Raw genomic sequence first — 25,567 nt, 5'->3', positions numbered from 1 at the left:
GCTTTCCAAAAGATGAAAGACATCATTACCAGGGAACCAGGACCCATGTTGGCATTCTTCGACACAAGCAAAGACCTCACACTGCAAGTGGATGCCTCCAAATATGGATTAGGCGCAGCATTGCTGCAGGAATGTAAAACACTCACATATGCCTCAAAGTCACTCACGGACTCAGAAATAAGCTATGCTCAGATCGAGAAAGAGCTCCTGGCTATCCTCTGGGGTTGCAAAAGATTCCATCAATACAGTGCATCCGGAAAGTATTCATAGCGCTTCACTTTTTCCACATTTTGTTATGTTACAGCCTTATTCCAAAATGGATTAAATTCATTATTTTCCTCAAAATTCTACAAACAATACCTCATAATGACAATGTGAAAGAAGTTTGTTTGAAATCTTTGCAAATTTATTAAAAATAAAAAACGAAAAAAATCACACGTACAAGTCCTATTTGTCACTATCGTTGATATAATTATGTTTACTTTTCGTTCTCTTTTATGCTGGTTGTTGCATTGGTATGTTATATCTAAAGGATTTGCACAGTTGCTATATTGTGTTCACTGACGATGTATGTCAAGCCTTCAAAGAAAGGGGATGTGATATTCAAGTTGTTTGAATATAGATTTGTAATTCTACATGTGTTCCTGCATATAGGCTCTAGGGGGCAGTGGGTGAACAAGATGGAAGTGGTGTTTGCAAGAATATAGAGGAATAAAGAGAGACCTGCATGTGTTACAGCTGATCCAAGATTCTGGTCATCTTTTCCAAATAATACAGGTGTCTGGCACTGGCAGAGTGTTCCGCTGCCATAGTTTGTCTTCTTGACACTGTTAAAACGAAGCAGTGCATCAGTAGGTACAGCTGCTTGTGTGTGATAGATGAGTTTACCTGTCCAGCTCAAGTTCATTTTGCTTAAAAAGCTCTTTTTAAAATTCTGCATCTTAGTTTGTTGTCCAGGTGATATTTATGATGTATTTATGCCAGGGATTAGAATTAGTTAAACTAAAACCGAAAAGTAACACTTTTATTGCAGAATGTAATAGTAAAATCCATTGCAATTTTTCCACAGTGAAAATGGTATTTAGACATCATGTAACCTGTTAATAATGTTTTTTTTTTCTTCCAATAATTCTTTTAAAACCACAGACAAACTAATTTTCATCATTACACCACTTGCCCAAATTCAGTCATTGTCCACACACTCTTGTAAAGGGAAGAGGTCAGCTGTCCAGTGCTGACTACCGCTACTGTACCAGAGATATTTCTATATTTGTATCCAATTTTAGTGCCTGATTTGAAATCAGATGGTACCTATATGTTTACAGTTTTAAATTCAAATCAGGATTCCCACTATGACTGCACGATTAATCGAAATCAAATCGAAATCGCGATATGAACTTCTGCGATTATTAAATTGAATTGAATTAATTAAATAAATAAATAGTCTGCTCGCTTCAAAGTTTATTTGCGTTGCTCTGTCCGGTCTATATTAAGTTAGAGCATTGTTAGTGTTTTCAGAGCTGTTCTGTGCTCTGCAACTCCATCTCATGCTCGAGTAACAGAAGTGCTCAGAGTTTGGTTCTGTTTGCTTAGGAGCTCTAAGCGCTTTATTTACACTAAACTGGCGCGTAATGCGTGAAATTGTTTTTTTTATTATCATCTGCAGTAGCAGCATCTCAGTCTCCGTCAGGTATAGGTATTATAATAATAACGCATAATACAAGATGGGTTATAATTCCAACTTTATGAATTGACTGCTGAGCAAACAGCATTAACAGTAACACCTTTAGAGTTCAGAAACCTGCGCTCTTTCACCATTCTTCTGTCATTTCGTGTACCTCATGAGAGAGCGTGTCGCCCTTATTACACTCCCAGCAGCAACAAGTGAAAGCGGAACTAATATTACCAACATCCAACAAAATGAAAAGGAAGAATGTACATATAATAAATCTATATAAAATATTTAGATACTATAATAAAATACATTGTTAAATGAAATATAATAAAATCATGAATACAAATAATTAGATGAAATGGTGACAAGCTAACCAAAACTTTCACTTTAAGTTTAATTACACCAAGGGTTTATCAGTTCAACTTCAGTTTGACATTAAGCCTCGGTTTTTTGGACTATCTTATAAACAGTAGAAAATAGTTTGTATAAGCCTACTTGTTTTTAAGGCCTAGAGTAAAGCGTAAAAGTGAGTATTTTATGTTTATTTAATTATTCAATCAACCAAAAGTATTTTTGACAGCAAAAACTAGGCAACAACTACGGTATTACCAACAGCGAGATTCAGTTAACAGTGACATTGAGCAGAAAGCTTACATATAACCAGTTTTGACAGAGCTGCTGATAAAAAGTTAAATGATCAGCATCGGACAATGTTAACATCCTGATTGGAGCGTCCCTAATATTCGAGTTGACTGTGTTTCAAAAACTAATGATGATGATTAGTGGGCTGAGACCCTATCGCTGTCACAGTCTGTCTTCTTCATTCTCTTCAAGGACTCTTATTTTGAAGTTTCCCCCCAGACTCTATTTCCAAGGATTCACTGCCCTAATCACTCCTATTTGTTCATCATCATCTGCACCTGCCTTCTATTCCCTCGTTTGTTTCTCAGTGTATAAATACCCTCTAGTTTTGTTAAGTCTTTGTCAGTCCTTTAAGTGCTAGGTTGTGAAGTATCACGGTTTTGTTAGCCTTAGTGTTTGTTTCCCACTCCAGTGTTTGTTTTCCACTCCAACGTTTATAATGAAAAGGAATCTGCTCCTGCGTCTCTTCTCTTCCTCTCCAGGACACCAACGTTACAATCGCAAAAGGTATGTATATAAATCAAAATCGCAGTTTAAATCGCAATCACAATAATTTCTTTTCTAAATTGCAATGTGACTTGTCCAAATCATGCAGCCCTTGTTCCCATGCATCCTGTAAAACCTGGAATTTTGAAATGCAGTTTTCCAGTCATGGAAAATGAGAAATACCCAATTGTCCTGTGAAATGATTTGTCCTGTAAAATATTTTAGTATAATAAAATTGTTTAACTTTGTCGCTTTGTATAAAAACATGGTAATGATCAGGATTCAAAATGGGTGTCAATTACACAAATCTGTACTGTTTGTGTATTTGCCAGCGGTGTGTATTGTGAAACAACATCAATGGTCATTGACAAAGCCCTGTGAAGTACATTTTCACATACTCTGAAGTTTAAGTATTAATACAGTGCAAAAATGAGTTTTTTTTCATTTCAACATTGCTGTTGTGTTAACTTTAATGATGACAGTTGGACTTTTTTTTTAAATCAGTCCATACACTGGTAGTATTGTGATACAGCCTTTACACTTGGGACGTAAATACATTCTCTAAAACAATTGTCGAAAAGTCCGCTTAAACTGTGGTTACCACATATAGGGCCCCATGATTGTCGTGATGGGAGAAAGTTGATGGAATCACTGACTCCAGTCATAGAAATGGCATTAGCCATAAAAAAAAAAAAATGCTGAACTTCGCATATTTTGAATGCACAATTAAATTAAAATGTAAATCATGATACATCATACTGTGATTACATAATTGCAAATGGCTGCAGTTTAATTGAATAGATATGTGCATTTGCTACACCCTTCAAACTGAATGAATACACTGAAAACCCCAGCTCATGATCTTTGTGTAGTACATGACAGCAGTGTGCTCTGAAACGTGCAGCACATACAGACTATATATTTAATTAAATTACAGCTTTGTATTAAATAATCACAGTGAGCTATGTAGCAAACTGCTTATCCAGGGGTGAGAAACTACCTCCAAAATGTCTTTATATGAATGTGTGGAATGTGGAAAAACTACAGTATATTACTACTGTATAGTAATGTTTAATGTGATGTGGTAATAACAATGTATTAAAGCAATACATCACAAATGTGATATTCTGTTTTAGAGCAGTTCATTTAACAAAAATATCTCCATTGTATTTTGGATTGTGCTGTAAGGATTTTGTATAAAAGCACTACATTTGATAAAAATCCAATGTTATGTTGAAAAATTAAATGAATAAAAATGATTATTTGATAAGACACCAATTTGAATTTCATCAAACTGTTGAATATGGAACTCAGAAAAAAGAACCATCCAATAACCACAATATACATCCATAACTTCCATATTAAAGTTTACAACTGGTAATCATCTGCTTTATGACTGATTTCTCTTGTCTGATGGGTCATTGTATGAAATGATGGGTAGAAACAGTCACATTCTCAATATTATTAAAAGCTCTGTTGCTATCTGGAGTAGTGAGTAGTACAGAATGTAACATAGGACATAAACAAGAACAGAATGCAGATCTGTGGTATTGTGTTTCCTGTCAGTCTGAAAGATGTCTAGGCCACTGATGTTCCTCCACTGGCTGTTTGACAGTGACGCCTCCATGATTCACAGGTCATATGCAAGTGTGGTGCAAGTGTCTTATCAGTATGTTTTTCAGTATGCTGAAATTTGCTGTCTTCTCAATCCATGCGTTTCTTTAACATTTCTCACTGTTTGTCATAAAGAGTTAAAGGTGACGTGTGTAGTTTTTGGATATTTATATACTTTATCTCTCCCAGCTTATTATACCAAGACAATATATACATTTTAGGGAAATTCTGATGCGGGTATCAGAATCGGGTCTGGTACTGTGCTTACGTATTTGTACTTGTTTCAGCACACAAATTAAAATAGGAGTCTTAGGCTGTGTCCGAAAACTGGAAAATGCTGCCTTCGGAGGCTGTATATGGAGGCAGGATGAAAATAAGGAGCTTTTCAAACTAAGACTAGCTTCCTTAAGAGTTCCATTCATTCAAAAATGCTGTTAACAAAAGCCATTAACTGATTAGGCAGCAAGTCAGCTGTCTACGTTTTTGGATTCAGCCCTAGTGTGATTATTAAACGGCAAAGACTGAGATTATCAAATTAATTTACAGTCTGCATGTGCAGCATCCTTTAAGGTGAATGTGTGAAGCCAGTGGTTTATACACTGAAAACACCACATCTAGAGCATCATACGTGCTCTTGTGCAGTAGATGACAGAGATCAGAGCTCTCATTCACTCTACAGCGTGCAGCACATACAGGCTATATATTTAATTAAATCACAGCTTTGTGATGATAAAATTGAATTAAACTGTCAAATTCAAAAAAATAAAATAAAATGGGAAATAGAATTTTTGAAAAAATAAAACTGAATTTGAAAAGAAATAACAGATTTCATAGGGCCATATATGTTGACACGCAGAGATCGTTTTGTTCATGAAAAAGAACCTGCACCTTACTTTTGCAGAAGAATCCATATTGGAAGACAACCTTTACATATTGTTTTTTTTTTTTTTTGACCATTTTTGACAATTTGAGAGCTAGTTCCTTTTTTTTTTTTTTGCTGTTGCTGTTGCTGAAACCAGTAAAGTCAGCAGGTTGGCTCTCTGGGTTTGGTCTTTAGTGATATACAGTTGTGCTCAAAAGTTTGCATACCCTGGCAGAAATTGTGAAATTTTGGCATTGATTTTGAAAAAATTGATTTTTGCAAAAAAACTGTCTTTTATTTAAGGATAGTGATCATATGAAGCCATATATTATCACATAGTTGTTTGGCTTCTTTTTAAATCATAATGATAACAGAAATCACCCAAATGGCCCTGATCAAAAGTTTACATACCCTTGAATGTTTGGCCTTGTTACAGACACACAAGGTGATGCACACAGGTTTAAATGGCAATTAAAGGTTAATTTCCCACACCTGTGGCTTTTTAAATTGCAGTTAGTGTCTGTGTATAAATAGTCAATGAGTTTGTTGTCTCTCACGTGGATGCACTGAGCAGGCTAGATACTGAGCCATGGGAAGCAGAAAAGAACCGTCAAAAGACCTGCCTAACAAGGTAATGGAACAATATAAAGATGGAAAATGATATAAAAAGATATCCAAAGCCTTGAAAATGCCAGTCAGTACTGTTCAATCACTTATTAAGAAGTGGAAAATTCGGGGATCTCTTGATACCAAGCCAAGGTCAGGTAGACCAAGAAAGATTTCAGCCACAACTGCCAGAAAAATTGTTTGGGATACAAAGAAAAACCCACTGATAACCTCAGGAGAAATACAGGCTGCTCTGGGAAAAGATGGTGTAGTTGTTTCAAGGAGCACAATACGATGATACTTGAACAAAAATGAGCTGCATGGTGGAGTTGGCAGAAAGAGGCCTTTACTGCGCCAATGCCACAAAAAAGCCTGGTTACAATATGCCCGACAACACCTTGACACGCATCACAGCTTCTGGCACACTGTAATTTGGAGTGACGAGACCATAATAGAGCTTTATGGTCACAATCAAAAGCGCTATGTTTGGAGAGGGGTCAACAAGGCCTATAGTGAAAAGAATACCATCCCCACTGTGAAGCATGGTGGTGGCTCATGGGGAATCTTGTGAAAATTGATGGCAAGATGAATGCAGCATGTTATCAGAAAATATTGGCAAACAATTTGTATTCTTCTGCACGAAAGCTGCGCATGGGACGCACTTGGACTTTCCAGCACGACAATGACCCTAAGCACAAGGCCAAGTTGACCCTCCAGTGGTTACAGCAGAAAAAGGTGAAGGTTCTGGAGTGGCCATCACAGTCTCCTGACCTTAATATCATTGAGCCACTCTGGGGAGATCTCAAACGTGCGACGTTGTTCATGCAAGACGACCAAAGACTTTGCATGACCTGGAGGCATTTTGCCAAGACGAATAGGCAGCTATACCACCTGCAAGAATTTGGGGCCTCGTAGACAACTATTATAAAAGACTGCACGCTGTCATTGATGCTAAAGGGGGCAATACACAGTATTAAGAACTAAGGGTATGCAGGCTTTTGAACAGGGGTCATTTCATTTTTTTCTTTCTTGCCATGTTTTGTTTTATGATTGTGCCATTCTGTTATAACCTACAGTTGAATATGAATCCTATAAGAAATTAAAGAAATGTGTTTTGCCTGCTCACTCATGTTTTCTTTAAAAATGGTACATATATTACCAATTCTCCAAGGGTATGCAAACTTTTGAGCACAACTGTGTATGTATGTATGTATGTATGTATGTATCAGCCATATATCTGTTAACCGGGATGTAGAAAGGAAGTACCACTTTACAGGTAAAAGAGCCAATCACCCTTTAGATACAGACATCGCCTGTCAGTCAACTCGTGAACACGCATGTGCATTAGCTATACAAGCATGGAATTATTTGTTATTTTTATTTTTTTTTGTAATCTGAGGTAAAGAAGCACAATTTATGATACCAGTGTTGTCAGATTTTACTGCTGACTGAAATATATTCTTTGATCTTAAACTTGACCAACCGGTTTGGAGATTTTGGTCGTTCCCCATTAAAGTAGACAGGAGCTGCACTTGTATGCCGGTTGTTTACATAGAAAAATAGTTGCCTGAGAGCATTCCAAAGATGGCAACCAGTGGACAGACTTGCTAAAAATACTTTGAGAAGTATAAACCAGCCTTAAGTGTGCCAATAGGCATCAAGTTATGTGTACACCGTAAACGTCACTGACTTTTTGAGGCACAACTACAATTGTTCTGCTGTAAACCAGGACCTGCTTAGAGGACAAATGAGTTGGAAAGCTTGAAAAGGTAATTAAAGAATTGGCAAAGCGTTGAACCTTAGGCATCAATTTCCCCCTTTGCTGTAATAACAGCTTCCACTCTTTTGGGAAGGCTTTCCACTATACTGTATGTAGTAACATGGCTGCAGGGATTTGCTCTAATTCAGACACAAGGCTATTATTGAGGTCAGGAACTGATGTTGGTCGATGGGGCCTGATTTACAGTTGCTGTTCCAGTTCACCCCAAAAGTGATCAGTGGGGTTCAGGTTTGGTCTTTGTGCAGGCCAGTCAATTTCTTCCATGCCAGACACAGTAAACCATTTCTTTATGGACCTCACTTTATTCACAGGGGCATTGTCAGGCTGGAACAGAAAAGGGCTATCCCCAAACAGTTGCCACAAATTTGGAAGCACACAAAGCCCAAGCCATTACATAAAGAAACATTAAGATTTTTCTTTACTGGATTTAATGGAGTAACCAAATTCGTTAATTAGAAGGGGGTGTCCACAAACTTTTGGCCATATAGTGTATTTCTGTTTGATATGCCATTTTATAATAGTCAGTGTTACCTGGTGTGCTTTCTATGTCCTCAAACATTTTGGAAGAACATATAGAGGTAAATTAATGTAGTGATTAAATATTTTACATGGATCCGTTATGGCATGATGAGCGTTGCCATAGAAACCAATAATTTCTGAGTTTAAGGACATAAACAGCTCCATGTAGAAACTCTGAGTTGTCATCTTGTTTTTAACATTAATTCCAACATAATGTGAATGCATCATTAATGCGAGAAGCATTCAGAACACCTCCTTAAATAGTCCAAAGTCGAGCACCTGCATAACGCTACTGCACCAGGCAGAGAGACATGCAAAAATGTGCATGTCATTGCATTTCTATAATCATTTGAAATTCTCTTATTAGCATGGCAATATGTGATTGGAATTTAATGTGCACCATCATAGCTTTTATTTTGAAAAGATTGGGATTAGGTCATATAGTGGAGATCAAGCCTAGTTATGGTGATCAGTTGTACTTGACTGCAGAAAGATTTTAAAATGTGTTTTGGATGTCTGCTGCATCTCTGAGTCTTTATTGATAGATTTAAGCAGCATCTGCCTGCAGTGATAGGCTACTAAAGTGACTGCAGCTTGCTCGCAAACCAAATTATGTTATATTTGAAGCTAAGCATAGTCCACCAGCTCAGAGACAGAGCCTTTTTCACTCCTCGGGAAGCTCCATGTGCTGAGCTCTCATTGGCTGTCTCTGAAAGAGATGATGTCATACTTGAGCATCTGAGGCGATCCGAGCAGGCATGGGAATTAAATTCACTTCCCATTACTTTCTGGCTTCAGAGAAAGAAGAGGGTTTTCACGCAGCTGTAGAGAAAAGGACTCCCATTATGCAGTGCTTTTTTTTTTTCTTCTCTCTCTTTTGTTCATGCCAGACATGCTCAGTTTTGTGTTGTATTACCAGAAGTCCCAAAATCTGCTGCCTGCTGTCTGACCTGATAATAGGATCAAGTTTTTGAAAGGTTAATTTCTTCCTCTCTGCACCTTTGTCACAATCACAAAATAGTGCAACAAACTGTATTAAGTGGCAAGTGTGCACAATGAATACATTAGCATACCATGCGTTTTTCACTATTTGTCTGGAAATGTAATCTATGCCCATTGTTGTCATTTATGAATTCTGCTTTTGCAGAGAGGACATCACAGAAGGTTCTGGGTTTATGTTGTTTTCAAATCAATAAATATGCTCCACGTCTCCTCTCCGCTCTTGCGCTCCATGCAGCCTATCGCTCTAATGCAGTCGTTCGATCCCACCCCACCCCACCCCATGCTCCCACAGCCCTCCCAGTACAGGTGATGTCATTCTTTTCTGACTGTTTTTTCTCCGTCCCTCTCAGTCTTAGACGTTCTATCTTCAGCGGCGGAGTGTCCAATCAATGGCAGTCTCTCGGGAGAAAGCTCCTGGGGTCTCCGGCAGGGGATGTGCGCTTGGAGGATGGATGCAGCAGCAGGCACACAGACCCCAGAGGTGGACAGCCACACTATTCTGCTGCTTTTTCACAAAAATCGTCTGCATTGTGTTTGGTCTGATACAGCACAAAACATGGGACCAGAAGAATTCAAACAGTGCCAAAACCTCATAGAGTTGTTGTTTTTTCAGCTTGGACTTTTGTAGTTGTGTTCTTCAAAAGAAGAATTTGAGGCCTCTAGTGTTTATTTGGGTGTTTACTTTTTTTTTTTTTTTCTTTAAGTAGGATCTCTGGTCTAGTCTAGGCACTGCCCTTTGTGGGATCTAGTTCCTGCAATGTTCCAAGGAAAAACTGGATAGTTCTTGGTGACTCTTTGCTGAAATGGTTACTTGGATTGCTTGATTCTCTCACGGCCAGTTCAAGTTTTCCGTAATCCATCGGGATTCTTTCTCATTTGGTGGAAAGTTTTCCTCTCTTCTTGGGAAATGGCTTTCCTTGTCCGTTGCTATGCCAACTGCTTGCAGCCGTGGTCCTCCAAAGTAAGTGATGTCATACTTCTCTGGTGTGTCGCTCTACTGTGATTGCATGTGTGTTGTTTTTGGTTTGGGCTTTGCAGTTACTTGAAATGGAAGCATTTAAATGTAGTTTTCCTGTTTTTCTTTACACACACACACACACACACACACACATATATATATATATATATATATATAATATATATAAACGCATACCGTTTATCAAGCGTTGAAACTTTGGTAGGTGAAAAACAGTTGAATCTTTGTGACACCTGTGCTGCACAGGGCAATGAATGAAACAGAACGCAGGTATTTAGACTATTTGACTCTGTATCCTGAGAATTTAGAGAAGGCGGTGGTGTAAAGGTCAAAGTTGTCCATCCAGCACGTGTTTATATTGAAAAACAGTGCAGACGCATGCAAAAAGACATTTGGTGTGAACCTAACTTGTCTTTGAGCGTCTCAGTGAGTGAGAACAAATTAACTAAGAACTAAGCAAAATAAGTTACTTTCAAATAAAAAAAATAATAGTATATATTAAATAAGTGTAGCCTAATATTTTAAATATTATATCAATCAATCACATTTATTTCTAACACATTTAAAAACAACACGTTGACCATTTGTTGCTTTACATTTAATAAAAAAAGAAAGATTTAAAATACACTCACATTTAAAACAATATAGAACATAAACCCAAGAATAAATACAATGCATCTAGACACAGTTATAGGCAATAGAGAAAAGATGAGCCTTCAACTGAGATTTAAAAGACTCAATTGTACCACAGGATTTAATGTCATTTAATGTTTAATGTTTAATCTCCAGTCAGGAGCCTAGCTGCTGCAGTTTGCACTAACTGTAAATGTGATAATGAAGTGTTTGAAACTCCCAAATAAAATGAGTTACAATAATCCAGTCTTGACGAAATAAAAGCATGAATAACAGTCTTCAGATCTTTGAATGACAGAAAGTGTTTTATTTTAGTGATGGCCCTGAGTTGGAAAAAGCCACTTTTTAACCACTGAATTAATTTGTTTATCAGATTTTGATCAGATTCAAGAATAATATCCAGATTTCTCGCCTGAGTATTTAAGATAGTGGAAAGAGGGCCAAGATGTTTAATTAAATGTTTGGCCGATTCATGTGGGCCAAACACAACTACTTCAGATTTTGATTCACTGAGCTGGAGAAAGTTAACAGCCATCCATCTTTTAATATCCTCAAGACAGTCAAACAGAGAATTTCAAGTAGAATTATATAGGGAGATAGGGAGATAAAGCTGAGTGTCATCAGCATAACAGTGGTATCTATTTGACAGATAGAACCTAACGGAAGCATATATAAAGAAAACAAAACCGGGCCGAGAATAGAGCCTTGGGGAACACCACAAGAGACAGGCATAGAGGAGGATGAGTAATTCCAATTTCAACAGAGAATGCTCTTTCCTTCAGATAGCAAGAGAACCAATTTAGTGCAATCCCCTGAATCCCCACCATTGACTTAAGTGGTCTAGGAGAATACCATGATCTATAGTTTCGAAGGCCGCACTAAGATCAAGGAGCACTAAGATAGCACAGTCTCCTGAATCTACAGACCTCAACAAGTCATTCGACACTTTAAGGAAAGCAGACTCTGTGCTGTGTTTTGCTCTAAAACCTGACTGAAATTTATCAAAGATCCTATTTCTGTTTAAAAAGGCAGAAAGCTGAAGAAAAACAACTTTCTCTAATATTTTTTACATTGAAAAAGGCAATTTATAGATTGGCCTATAATTCTTTAAAACTGTGGAATCAAGACCAGACTTTTTAAGGAGGGTTGCACCACAGCATGCTTAAAACAAAACGGGACTCCCCACTTACGAGAGTACAGTCGTGTTAACGGGTATCTAGGCGACACCCCCCAGCGTCCTGGAGTAACAGAAACAAGATATGAATACCTTAGTTCGATGTAGCGCAATGAAGCTGGGCACTGAAATGGAAGATCGGAAACATATGCCCCCACAGCCGAGAGCCCAGGAGGTCCAGCGGGAATGCCAAGAGCCCTTCTCAGTCTCACCATCACCCTGCCTTGCTTGCCCCATCTCCTATTGCATTTCCTTCGATGAAGTGAGCAGTCCGGGAAGTAACAGATGTCCGCCGGCATACGTGCAATGAATGGGGAATCAGATGACTCTTGCCCCCTCCACTTCCAACTGGATAAATCCACAGCAGAGTTTCGAAGGCTGAGAAGGAAATCACGGTCATAGATGCGAAGTGAGGTACCTCGATGCACAGACAAACATTGAAACAGGACGACAATGGGTAAAACATGCAACGCAAACACCAAACGATGGCCTGCCAACAGACACACTGGTGCCATCTTGGGAAAAAAAAAAATATATATATGATTATATGATTAAATTATAATAAATATATGATACAAAATATTTATAATGAATATAAATTTTTTTATTAATTCTAAGCCTGAAAAACTGACCTGAACTCGTCCTGAAACTTGATGGTTTGTTGGTTTTAGCAGTTTTCTTGTAATTATCTGAGCATCAGTCAGGTGTTACTATTGTGGACGACATGTCAGGCCACTCAAACAAGCAATACTTTGATAACATCACAGAGCTAGAGTCACAGGTAAAATGAAGTCAAGCTACAAATGACTGACTTATACAGTAGTTGTTTCATTAAACTGGAATAGGATAAAGCTATTTTACATAAAAATGACACACATCAGCTTTAAAGTCAACATGAAATGGCTTTTGCAACCTATTTTACTTCTGTAATGTGACATATTTCTGAGTGAAAAGGATATTCAACAAGCAAAACATGTATGGTGGGACTTGATTTTAATCAACAACAATTGATTGGATAATTAGAAGTTGGACATTACAAACCAGAAATATCAGTCAATTGTAGAGGTCTACAGCTGGCAACTTAAATGGTCTTGGTGATGTCAGCCAAAAAGAAAAGTCATTACACAGGCGTAGCATGTTTTTACATTTTGATTAAAGATTATAAAGACATTTTGGCTCATTTTTGATTTCATGTTGACGTTGACAGCAAGTCCATGACTGGCTGTAAATGAACACATACATATGCTTCAGTAATAATCAAAGTGCACTTGATAAATTACTTATTTTTATTCCCTGTTGTCATCTAAAGAGGAAGATGTTTGTCTTCCATGAGTTTGATGCAGTCTTTCTGCATCTACTTTAGCAGAACACACTACTCTACAGACCATTACACACATGGAAAAAGGGTTCAGATGGTCTGTTCCCTCTTACATGAAGTCAGTGTGACTGTAGAACAAATGTCTTGTATTAAGTTGTCTGGGGTTTGTCTTAATTATGAAAATGACAGGCTTCTAATAAGCCCTTTGGTGATAAGGTATGTACTTTTACACCTTCCTGCTGTTCTTTTATTCATAAATACTGTCAGCTGAAATGTTCTGTATACTTATATTGGGTAAGGCTCAGCTAAAAAGGCAGTTTGCCTCTTTGACCTAGTTGTAACTTCATTTCAAAACAAAACCATTGTTTATACAGTTTTTGGTAAAAGTGGTTTCATAAGTTTCATAGGTCAGTATTAATATTAAACTATAAAAAACGATATTGACTGTGTGACAATAAGCAGCATCAGGTTCTGAAAGAATAATTCTATCAGTAACGTAGTTAATGTATGCATGCAGTTGTCATTCTCTTGGGTTGGATATTGAAGCTACCTCATGACATAAAGGTTGTGATACATCACGTTTCAATACATCGATACATTTCCATTAACAATTCTTACTTTGGAAGAAGAATTATTTGTAAATAAGAAATTTGCCCTCAGCAGCCTGTGGCCAAATGAAGAGACTATTTCAGATTTCAACAGAGGAGATATATCAAATCAGAAATAAACTGAACACAGACATTTTAATGACTTTTTAGAGGCATAAATTAAATCCAGTAATTGGTCCTGACTATATTTAAAATAAAAATTCTGAACAAGCAAAAATGTGATGACATGTTTCATTCAACTACATTTATCATGCTTTGTATTTCACACTTGTAGGGCTTTACTGGTTGTTTAGATCAATGTTACTATCAGAAATAATAATTATTTATTTGGTTATTAATTCATATTTAAATTAATTAATTGAATCTAACTCATTAAAACCTCATATGGAGTAAATGTAGTGCGCTACGTTTAGGAGTGGGTTTGGTTATTAGCAATAATTAATAATTATCAAAGATAATTATTAAAATCAATAGAACATTGATTTGAATCAATGTTAGCTTTTTTTTAATCCTTTAAATCAACAATTATCAAAGATAATCACTAATCATTAACATCGATGAAACATTAATTAAAATTAACACTAGCGTATTGATCATTCAAATTCAACAATCAAAGACAATTATCAAAAATCAATAGAATATTAATAAGGATTAATATTGACGGGGCACCACCCTGGAATCAGGGACTAATAACCAGATAGTATAACAGTCTCAATATTAGATTGTTTTCTTAGGAAAATCGACATCCGAAGAATATTGATTTTCGGAAAAAAAACAATGAATGAAGGCTTGAATCCGAGCACTGACATCCCGTCAGCATGACACAGGTGTATGCAAAACAAACCAAAACACTTCTCTTTGTAATATAACAAAGTGTATTTATGCAGTAATATCAATTAATAATTAATACAATGCAGTCAATACATTTCCAACTTACAACTACAAACTAAACAGTGATATGATTAGATATGGAAATCAAAATAATCCTATAACACATGAGGGTGTGTGTGTGTGTGAGTGCGAGTGTGCGTGTGTGTGTGTGTGTGTAAAAGGAGGGACACGCGCAAAATGACGGACGTGACTTTTTTTTTTTTTCTTCACTTCTGCAGGCAAACAGATGAAGATGCGGATTGCTCGGCGGTCTCCTTCGGGTCCGTTAGAGTGTTCGGTGGAACACAGAGTAATCTCAACTCGTCCAGCGAGATGGAGATTGTATGGCCACAGTTTCAAGTTGGACGTTACTTCCTTGTGCCATGAGGCTACACCTGAGAGCAGCGATGAGCTGCATCTACCCACAGCGAGCAAAGTTGCTGGAAGCAAATCCCGGAAGCATTTCAGAGGTATTTCTACTACTGATGATGTCATGGTTGAGGGGCGTTCTGTCGTGTGCCTCATCCATTAGGAGTTGAGTGTTCGATCCTTTAGTGAGCAAGGCTTCATGGGATTTATAGTCTGTTTTGGACTCCATTTGTTTGATTTTGGCGCGGTTTTTATTAGTAAGATTTATGACTTGTTATGTTGGCCTGAGTTAGGTTTTACGACTGTGTTAGGCCTGCCTTTGTCTTCTATCTGAATACATGAGGCCCAACAGTATTCAGTTGGTTTTTATTCAAGTTATGCATTGCGTATAGCAATGTCAAAATACAACGTCCACGCATGTGGATGCGGGGTTGCACGAGGTTAAAGCATGACAAACAATTTAAGCTTCAACAACCCTACCAGAAAACAAATACAAGCATTATAGCAAGTAAACAACTTCGCTAAACAGATAACAGTTAAACACAGACTGAACTACCATAACTTCCCAAACTGATATGCAAGACAGAGCTGGCCTTTCTTTTCTGATCAAGGATGAATGACATAAGCCTGCGATTTCGCGCCAAATCCGACTTGACAGCTTTGAATAAAAAACATTATTGAATCGGAGTAAAACAAAGACACTATTTTTTTTATGTACTCACTCAATAATGAAATTTTGTTAATTGTATCCAAAAATAAAATCTTTCATAGTGCAGCTTCAAAAGGGTAATGACATACTCATTTTTTGTCATTTTATTTTCTTCCCTGAGTTCCACTTATGTTAGTAATGTTTATTTACCCCAAAACATTCACAGTTTAGTGATAAATGACCATTTCCACCTTGTCTCTGGCCCTCAGTCTGAAATAATCAGTTTTGGCCTCAGTGTCTCCTTTAAACTTAAAGAGCCCATATTATGCCCATTTACAGGTTCATAATTTTATTTTGGGGGTCTACTAGAATAGGATTACATACTTTAATGTTCAAAAAACTAAAAAAGTTTCTCATACTGTACATTGCTGCATCACCTCGTTTCACCCTCTGTCTGAAAAGCTTTGTTTTAGCTCCTGTCTCTTTAAAGCCCCACTTTCAGAAAAGCCCAGTCCGCTCTGATTGGTCAGCTGGCCCAGTCTGTTGTGATTGGTCAACCACTTAGAGCGTGTGTCGGAAATGTAACGACCCTTACCATAAAAGTCGCGGAAGTAATGGCTGGACTGCAACCAGGCATTTCAGGCCGTTCAAGAGCAGTGTTTTCTGTGGGAGAGAGTAACTCCCTTTGGCACGGACTTTGTGCTTTGTAACTTTGCAGACCTCTTACATGCACAAACAGCTATATTACACACTAAAGGAAAGGTAAAATCCCAAAAAGCATAATAGGACCTCTTTAAATGAATATGCCCACTGTTATGATTGGCTAACATTGTATAGCCCCTCGAATACAGCCATATACACCGATCTGCCACAACATTAAAACCACCAGCCTAATATTGTGAAAGGTCTCCCTCGTGCCGTCAAAACAGCGCCAGCCCGCATCTCAGAATAGCATTCTGAGATGCTATTCTTCTCACCACAATTGTACAGAGCAGTTATCTTAGTTACCATATACTTTGTCAGTTCGAACCAGTCTGGCCATTCTCTGCTGACCTCTCTCATTAACAAGGCATTTCCATCTGCAGAACTCTCACTCACTGGATGTTTTTTGTTTTTGGCACCATTCTGAGTAAACTCTAGAGACTGCTGTGTGTGAAAATCCCAGGAGATCAGCAGTTACAGATATACTCAAACAAGTCTGGCACCAACAATCTATCTATGCATCTAGTGCATGTTTATTAGAACAACAATTATAAAAAAATAAAAAAATAATTGTAAATAGAGCAGATGGGTTCAAGGGTGCAATTATTTAAAAGATTCGGGCCAAAGGTGCAATTATTTAAAAGTAGGTGTTGATGTCTTGCTGTAGAGGCAGCCATGTGCTGATGTGTGATGTCACAACAGGCCCGGTGTCAGATCAAAATCACTGAGGGTGCTTCTGAAAATAGTGGGTGTGCTCTGTATAAAGTGGAGATGTATCATAATTACAAATTTTTTAAATATATTAAATCATGTTTAAATGCTACTAAAACAACGTAAATAAAAAACATTTTATGTACAAAACATTTATTGCTTTTTTCACTTGATCTGTCGCTGAAATGACAGCAAAATGCCGTGCCTGCAGATTAGGACATAGTGATTTGCACAATCATACACATTTAAGTTTTGATGCAGCAATTGTGTGTTCACAAACTGCAGGGATTTTTGTGTGTTTGATGGGATTCAAGGAAATCTGCTTGCCAATTAGACTTACATATTCAATTGAGCAGAGGTGTGCAATTGTTTTGGTACAGGGGCCACATCAGCTGTTAAGTAGAACATGAAAGAGAGAAGATAAAAATTTCTGCATAGTTGTATCTTTTAATCCCAGAAGTAGTAGTGCACTCATGCACTCAATGAATGATTCACAATTTTGTGAAGTGTATTCTGATGAGACCATTCTGCGATTGCTTGAAGTTTTGCTGCTACATTTCTATCACGTGTTAGTAAGACTGAATTAAGACTGAGTATAATTATTAATTTGTTATTTTACCATACTTCAATGCAGTGGTAATTTAATATTCCATTTTAACACTCTACATCAGGAGTCTGGTTTAATAGTGAAAAAATATTTGGAAATTATAGATTCTAAAGGCTTATTTTAATGTTGGCTGCAAAGTGGACACATTTGTTTTATTCTCAGAACATTATAAACCTGTTTACACACTCATGGGTCATGATGTGGGTCTTGTCAATGGTTTGTTTGGCATCACATTCAGCACACAACTGAATAAAACAGGCTGCATGACATTGATAAATGACGTAAAAAACATTCACATACAGGTGTGAGGGACTTGTGCATTTTACAAATAACACAAAGAACAAACATTTTCCTCTCTCACTTGATTTGCTCACGTGTCCCCTCCGTGTGCGACTTATGTCTGCATATATTATCTGGCAACCCTGGGCATATTAAAAGCTTGTGGATGCACGATAGGTCCCAAAGCCAAATAAATGAAAGATCTAATAAAAAACGTTCATGATAAATTGACCTGCGGGCAGCAGTTTGCCCTGGTCTGCAATTGAGGGTGCTCTAAGGTTCTTTTGAGGGTGCTTAGCACTGAAACATACAGTACGTTTTTATAGTACAATGAAGTCTTAAAGGAATGTTCTGGGTTCAATACAAGTTAAGCTCAATCGAAAGCATTTGTGGCATAATGATGATTACCACAAAAATTTCGACTCGTCCCTCCTTTTCTTTAAAAAAAAAAAAGCAGAAATCTGGGTTTCAGTGAGGCAATTATAATGGATGTGAATGGGGTCAATGAAAGTGAACGTGGCAATTTTTTGAGGGTTTAAACACAGAAATGTGAAGCTTATAATTTTATAAAAGTTTACAAAACTTGTGTATTATTTGAGCTGTAAAGTTGTTTAAACTGCCATTTTTACAGTCGTTTTAGGGTTTGTTGACATTACATCATCATGGTAAGGAAGTTGTAAAATTGGCTATAACTTATCACAGAAAAGGTTAGTAAGTGATTTTATCATTCTAAATTCATTTTTACACGGATATTCTTTATGTCTTGTGGCTATATTTTGAGACTTTTTAAAAGTCTCTGTATCAGATTGTGATGGGTCTGGTATCATATTAGTGCAACATGATTTGCTGAGAAATGACAGTCAGGGATTTTATATTTTTCTCCCATTACTTCCTGCTCAATCTAATCATACAATCATGCTGCAGAAAATGCAAACAGTTATGGATAGCCGAACAGAAGATTTGTGTTTTGCATTATAAATGATGTCCTTTACTGAATATTTTAATAATTGAACCTAAATAATTTAATTTCTCTCACTTCCTGTCTTGTCTGAACAGCTTCCTGCTGACCTCAGTATAATGCACCTGACAGAGCACCCCCACCAGCAGATGCACTTGCCTCCCAGCCAGTCAGGATGCAGCATTGCCAGTGACTCAGGGAGCAGTAGCCTATCTGATATCTACCAGGTGCGCCCTGTTTTTCTTATTTAACCTGTGATGAATGAGTGCACTAAGGCAGTGCTTCTCTGTTTTGCTTCAGGATCCATATTTTACATTGGACATCATGGTGACCCAGCACAGTACCAAAACTGTTTATTGTAAAAAAAAAAAAAAAAATTTCTTGAGATCATTGAAATTTATTAACATTACTTTGAACTGCATAACATGACAGGCTGGAGAGGAAGATTAACAATTTCAGTTGTTAATTGTCTCTTGAATTTTAATGGTTTCATGCTTTTTGCAGCCAAAACCTCACTGCACAAAATACATTGTGGTTGTGGTTTATCCTTGTTGAAAGTATTTAATGTAGTCTGGTTAATATTTTCTTTGACCTTGTGTGTTCATGGTTTTCGAGAATGAGGGGATGTACCTAATTTGGCTTGTTTCTGCCAAGTGAAAGATGAATTACAGCAAAAAAAAATTTAGAGTATGATTGGACGCACAGCCTTTGATGCCAACAACAAAAGATATAAGAAGCGTTTTCTCCTCCCTTTTAAAAGTTGATTAGCCTATATATATATATATATATATTATTACATTTACATTTATTCATTTAGCAGATGCCTTTATTCAAAGTGACTTACAAAAAGGAGAACAAATAAAAGCTAATCATCATGGAGACAGTAGGAAGCAACGTGCTGTAATACAAGTTTCAAAATTGCTTGGAGAAGTGAAAGGTGAAAGAAAAGAGGTAGAAGAATGGATAGATTTTTTTAATTTTGCATTTATTTATTTATTTATTTAAATGAAGCCGAGAGTGAATTAGTAGGGTAGGGTCAAGTGCTCACGAAAGAGCTGTGTCTTTAGGTATTTTTTGAAAGAGGCTAGAGAAACAGCTACTCGAGTGGAATTCGGCAGGTCATTCCACCAGCGGGGCACAGTCGAAGTGAAAGTCCGGGAAAGTGATTTTGTGTTTCTATGAGATGGCTATACAAGGAGCTGTTCACCTGGAGGGCACATCGACCTGAAGTAGTAAGTGTTGATAGGGAGGTGCAGAGCCAGTGGTTGTTCTGTAAGCAAGCATCAATGCCTTGAACTTAATGCAAGCAGCCGTTGGCAGCCAATGTAGTTCAATGAAGAGAGGCATGGCGTGTGCTCTCTTGGACTCGTTGAAGACCAGTCGCACCGCCGCATTCCGGATCAATTGCAGTTGTATATTTTTGTTGTAGTCCTAACTCTGCAAAATAAAATGGTTAGTTGCATTGTATTATTTGCATTTAGCATTGCTCCCCATTGCTTGCCACAGACAACCAGTTGAGGATCACTGCTCTAAAGTGTAGGGCTTTACTGGTTGTTTAGATCAGTGTTACTATCAGAAATAATTAATAATTATTTCTTTAGTTATTAATTAATATTTAAATTAATTAATTGAATCTAACTCATTAAAACCTCATATGGGTCCCCAGTAAATGTAGTGCGCTACATTTAGGAGCAGGTTTGGTTATTAGCAATAATTAATAATTATCAAAGATAATTATTAATTATTGAAATCAATAGAACATTGATGAGAATCAGTGTTAGCTTTTTTAATCCTTTAAATCAACAGTTATCAAAGATAATTGTTAATTGTTAACATCGATGAAACATTAATTAAAATTAACACTAGCTTATTGATCATTCAAATTCAACAATCAAAGATAATTATGAATTATCAAAAATCAACAGAATATTAATAAGGATTAACATTGATGGGGCACCACCCTGGAATCAGGGACTAATAACCAGATAGTATAACAGTCTCAATATTAGATTGTTTTCTTAGCAAAATCGACATCCGAAGAATATCAATTTTCGGGAAAAAACAATGAATGAAGGCTTGAATCCGAGCACTGACATCCCGTCAGCATGACACAGGCTTATGCAAAACAAACCAAAACACTTCTCTTTGTAATATAAACAAAGTTTATTTATGCAGTAATATCAATTAATAATTAATACAATGCAGTCAATAAACTTCTGACTTACAACTACAAACTAAACAGTGATATGATTAGATATGGAAATCAAAATAATCCTATAACACATGAGGGTGTGTGTGTGTGTGTAAGGAGGGACGCGCACAAAATGGCGGATGTGACTCTCGTGGAGAGTATGTCACGCGAGACTTCCGGCCAGGGAATATGGCCGCGAATGTGGGCAGAGAGAAACCAGTCAATGGCATCTACCAGTTACTGCGTTTATCCGCTTGTACGATAGCTTAGGGACAAGTACGAGAGAGAGAGAGAGAATTAAGTGACGGCCCCAAAACCGATTTTGCGATCGTGGGAGAGAAAGCAGCTGTTAGTTTATCACGGCGCAGCGGATAAACAGTCCCGCGTTCTTTGATTCTTTAATGGATAAACTCAGTTTGCCGGTCTCACCCACGATGGCGGAAATGCACAACAGCCCACTGTGGTTGGACCACAATACAGCAAATCAAATTCGTGATAATTAATACCCTGAGTATTAATAATGAGCGGATATGGCGGTCCATAAACTGTACAAGCAAAAACCTTGAAACACAAGAATAACACACTATAATATTCTATCTCTGCCCAGATGTAAACCTCTTACTTGAATCGTATGAGGATGCAGAATGTGTGTTCATCCGTCCTTTAACTCAGACTTGGTTCCTCGAGGCTCGGGTGATGACGGGAGGCCGTTTCCTCGCTCTGTTGGCGGGCGGTACGGCTGCTGATTCTCGGCGGGCTGGCAGAGAAATCAGAAATGTCAACTTGATTGAAGATGGAAGAGAAATCTTTAATCTCTTCACTTCTGCAGGCAAACGGATGAAGATGCGTATTGCTCGGCAGTCTCCTTCGGATCCGTTAGAGCGTTCGGTTGAACACAGAGTAATCTCAACTCATCCAGCGAGATGGAGATTGTATGGCCACAGTTTCAAGTCGGACGTTACTTCCTTGTGCCACGAGGCTGCACCTGAGAGCAGCGATGAGCTGCGTCTATACACGGCAAGCAAAGTTGCTGGAAGCAAATCCCGGAAGCAATTCAGAGGTATTTCCACTCCTGATGATGTCATGGTTGAGGGACGTTCTGTTGTGTGCCTCATCCAATAGGAGTTGAGAGTTTGATCCTTTAGTGAGCAAGGCTTCATGGGATTTGTAGTCTGTTTTGGACTCCCTTTGATTTTGGCACGGTTTTTAATCAATAAGATTTACGACTTGGTATGTGGGGGCTGAGTTAGGTTTTACGACTGTGTTAGACCTGCCTTTGTCTTCTATCTGAATACATGAGGCCCAACAAAAGTCTAATGATTAATTGAAAACATACTGAAAACAGACTTTTTCCATCAAAGTCAAAGTTTTAAACTGTGTAGATTTACATTTCCTGGTGATGACGCAAGCAAATAGCTTTTGTTTTGGACCAATTCACTGATAAAGACAAATAAAATATTCAGAAATAAACTGAACTTTACTACTCCATTGGCATGTTTACTGCTGGGTTTTAAATGAGAGATGGTATTTAAAATTTTACTGTCTGAACGCTCTTATTCTCATGAGTCAAGGAGTGGCAGGTGCAAAACTGGCAGTTTTAACGGCCAAATTGGAAGAACATTAAAATCACTGCGATATTCACGATCTTGGTTAATTTTATATTCACATCAAAATGGTGTCCAATAAGTCAATAATAAATATTTTCTATGTACACCCCTGAGCCGACGTGGTCTTCTGCTGTTGCAGGCCATCCACCTCATGGTTCGATGCGTTTTGCATTTCTAGCATTTGAGATACTATCCTGCTCACTACAATTGTACAATTGAGTGGTTATCTTAGTTACCGTAGCCTTTCAGCTAGAACCAGTCTGGCCATTCTCCGTTGATCTTTCTCATCAGCAAGGGGTTTCCATCTGCAGAACTGCTGCTCACTGAATGTTTTTTTTGTTTTTGGCACCATTCTGATTAAACTCCAGAAACTTTTGTGTGTGAAAATCCCAGATCAGCAGTTGCAGAAATACTCAAACCAGCCTGTCTGGCACCAACAATCATGCCACTGACGGAATCACTGAGATCACATTTTTTCCCCCATTCTGATGGTTGATGTGAACATTAACTGAAGCTCCTGACCGTATCTGCATGATTTTATGCACTGCATTGCTGCCACACGATTGGGTGATTAAATAGTCGCATGAATAAGTAGGTGTACAGGTGTTCCTAATAAAGTGCTAAAAGACCTTTAATCAAAAATCTTTGATCTTAACACATCCCCAAAAGATATGGTTTGTGTCTCCAACTTCTGATAGGCATCACCAGCAGGTGGGTGTGTCTTTAAGACCAAGCCTATATAATCTAGAGGGGATCCAATAAAATCTGTGTAAAATCTTAAATTGCATAAGGCGAACCCTTGCATCTCAAGATGCAGACTTGACATTTTTTAGAATCCTAGTCCACACTCCTTCCTCCAATACCAATTTAAAATCTTTCTCCCATAATCTCTTGATAGAAGTTAAAGCTCCATCCCCCAGACTCTGAATTAGCAGGGAGTAATATACTGATGCCTCATGACCTTTTCCAAAAGCAGTAATCACCTCTCCCAAAGTATCTGCTGCTTTAGGGGGGTGTGTGCTACTCCCAAAAACAGTACAGAGCATGTGGCACAGCTGTAAATACCTATAAAACTGAGATCTGTGAATCCCAAAATGATGACCCAAATTCTCAAAAGATCTCAACACTCTACTCTCATACAGGTTGCCGAGTGTAGTAACCCCCCTCCCAATCCACTCTGACCAACAGAAAGGGGACTTGTTGATACATAATTTGGGGTTCAGCCATATGCTTGATGCAACATTTAAATAAATGTCTGAATTAAATACTCTGGCCACTCTTGTCCAAATCACGTGCAAATGTGAGTTAATGGGGTGTGACTTAACTTCTCTGGTTAGTTTGATAGAAAGGCTTTGCAATGGCGAAATAGGGGCAAGGACTTCCTGTTCAATAGAAAACCAAGGAGGGGCTCTTTCAGGTGGAAGCGAACAATGAGCCAAATGCCTGAGGCCGAACAATAAATACAGGTGCATCTCAATAAATTAGAATGTTGTGGAAAAGTTCATTTATTTCAGTAATTCAACTCAAATTGTGAAACTCGTGTATTAAATAAATTCAATGCACACAGACTGAAGTAGTTTAAGTCTTTGGTTCTTTTAATTGTGATGATTTTGGCTCACATTTAACAAAAACCCACCAATTCACTCTCTCAAAAAATTAGAATATTTTGACATGCCAATCAGCTAATCAACTCAAAACACCTGCAAAGGTTTCCTGAGCCTTCAAAATGGTCTCTCAGTTTGGTTCACTAGGCTACACAATCATGGGGAAGACTGCTGATCTGACAGTTGTCCAGAAGACAATCATTGACGCCCTTCACAAGGAGGGTAAGCCACAAACATTCATTGCCAAAGAAGCTGGCTGTTCACAGAGTGCTGTATCCAAGCATGTTAACAGAAAGTTGAGTGGAAGGAAAAAGTGTTGAAGAAAAAGATGCACAACCAACTGAGAGAACCGCAGTGGGGGACATCTATAGGGAGTGACTGTAGCAGGTAGTTGAATTTTGGAATACAGTTCATTTTAAAAACATTAACCTTCCCAATCATAGATAAATGTAATGAAGCCCACCTGTCCACATCGCTCCAAAACCTTTTTATTAAAGGGTCAACATTAACTCTAACTAAATCAGACAAATTTGCTGGGAATAAAATACCCAAATACTTAATGCCCTGTTTGGGCCACTGGAAGGCGCCTGGCTGGAAGGCCGTTAATGGACAGTACGTTGTCAGAGCCAAAGCTTTGGATTTAGACCAATTGACTTTGTATCCTGAGAACTTGGAAAAGGAATTAATAATCCTGTGGAGGCAAGGCATAGATCTAGTAGGGTCAGAGACAAATAATAAAATATCATCTGCGTAAAGCAGAAGCTTATGCGCCATACCTCCCGCCATCACCCCTGGAAAATCATCCTCCTTTCATATTGCGGCTGCTAATAGTTCCAGGGCAAGACAGAACAATAATGGGGAAAGAGGGTAACCCTGCCAAGTGCCCCTATTCAGAGTAAAATAATCTGAAATTAATCTGTTTGTTTGTACTGCTGCTACAGGGTGTCTATAAAGAAACTTAATCCAACCAATAAATGTACTCCCGGACTCATTTCCAAAATCTTAAAAAGATAATCCCATTCTACCATATCAAACGCCTTTTCGGCGTCAAGTGAGATGGCAGCGACCGGAGACTCATCATTCGCTACTAACCACATGATATTGACGAAACATCTAATGTTATCA

At 37.9% G+C, this 25,567-nt stretch overlaps 1 pseudogene; it reads left to right on the top strand.

Moving 5' to 3' along the window:
• Positions 1-2,690: 2,690 nt before the first annotated feature.
• The window catches only part of LOC127429172 (rap guanine nucleotide exchange factor 6-like), a 147,148-nt pseudogene continuing 124,271 nt past the window's right edge, over positions 2,691-25,567 (top strand).

Source organism: Myxocyprinus asiaticus, chromosome 38 (genome assembly GCF_019703515.2).
Source record: "Myxocyprinus asiaticus isolate MX2 ecotype Aquarium Trade chromosome 38, UBuf_Myxa_2, whole genome shotgun sequence".
In the NCBI taxonomy this organism is placed as follows: domain Eukaryota; kingdom Metazoa; phylum Chordata; class Actinopteri; order Cypriniformes; family Catostomidae; genus Myxocyprinus; species Myxocyprinus asiaticus.
This window is presented reverse-complemented; position numbering and strand designations above follow the sequence as displayed.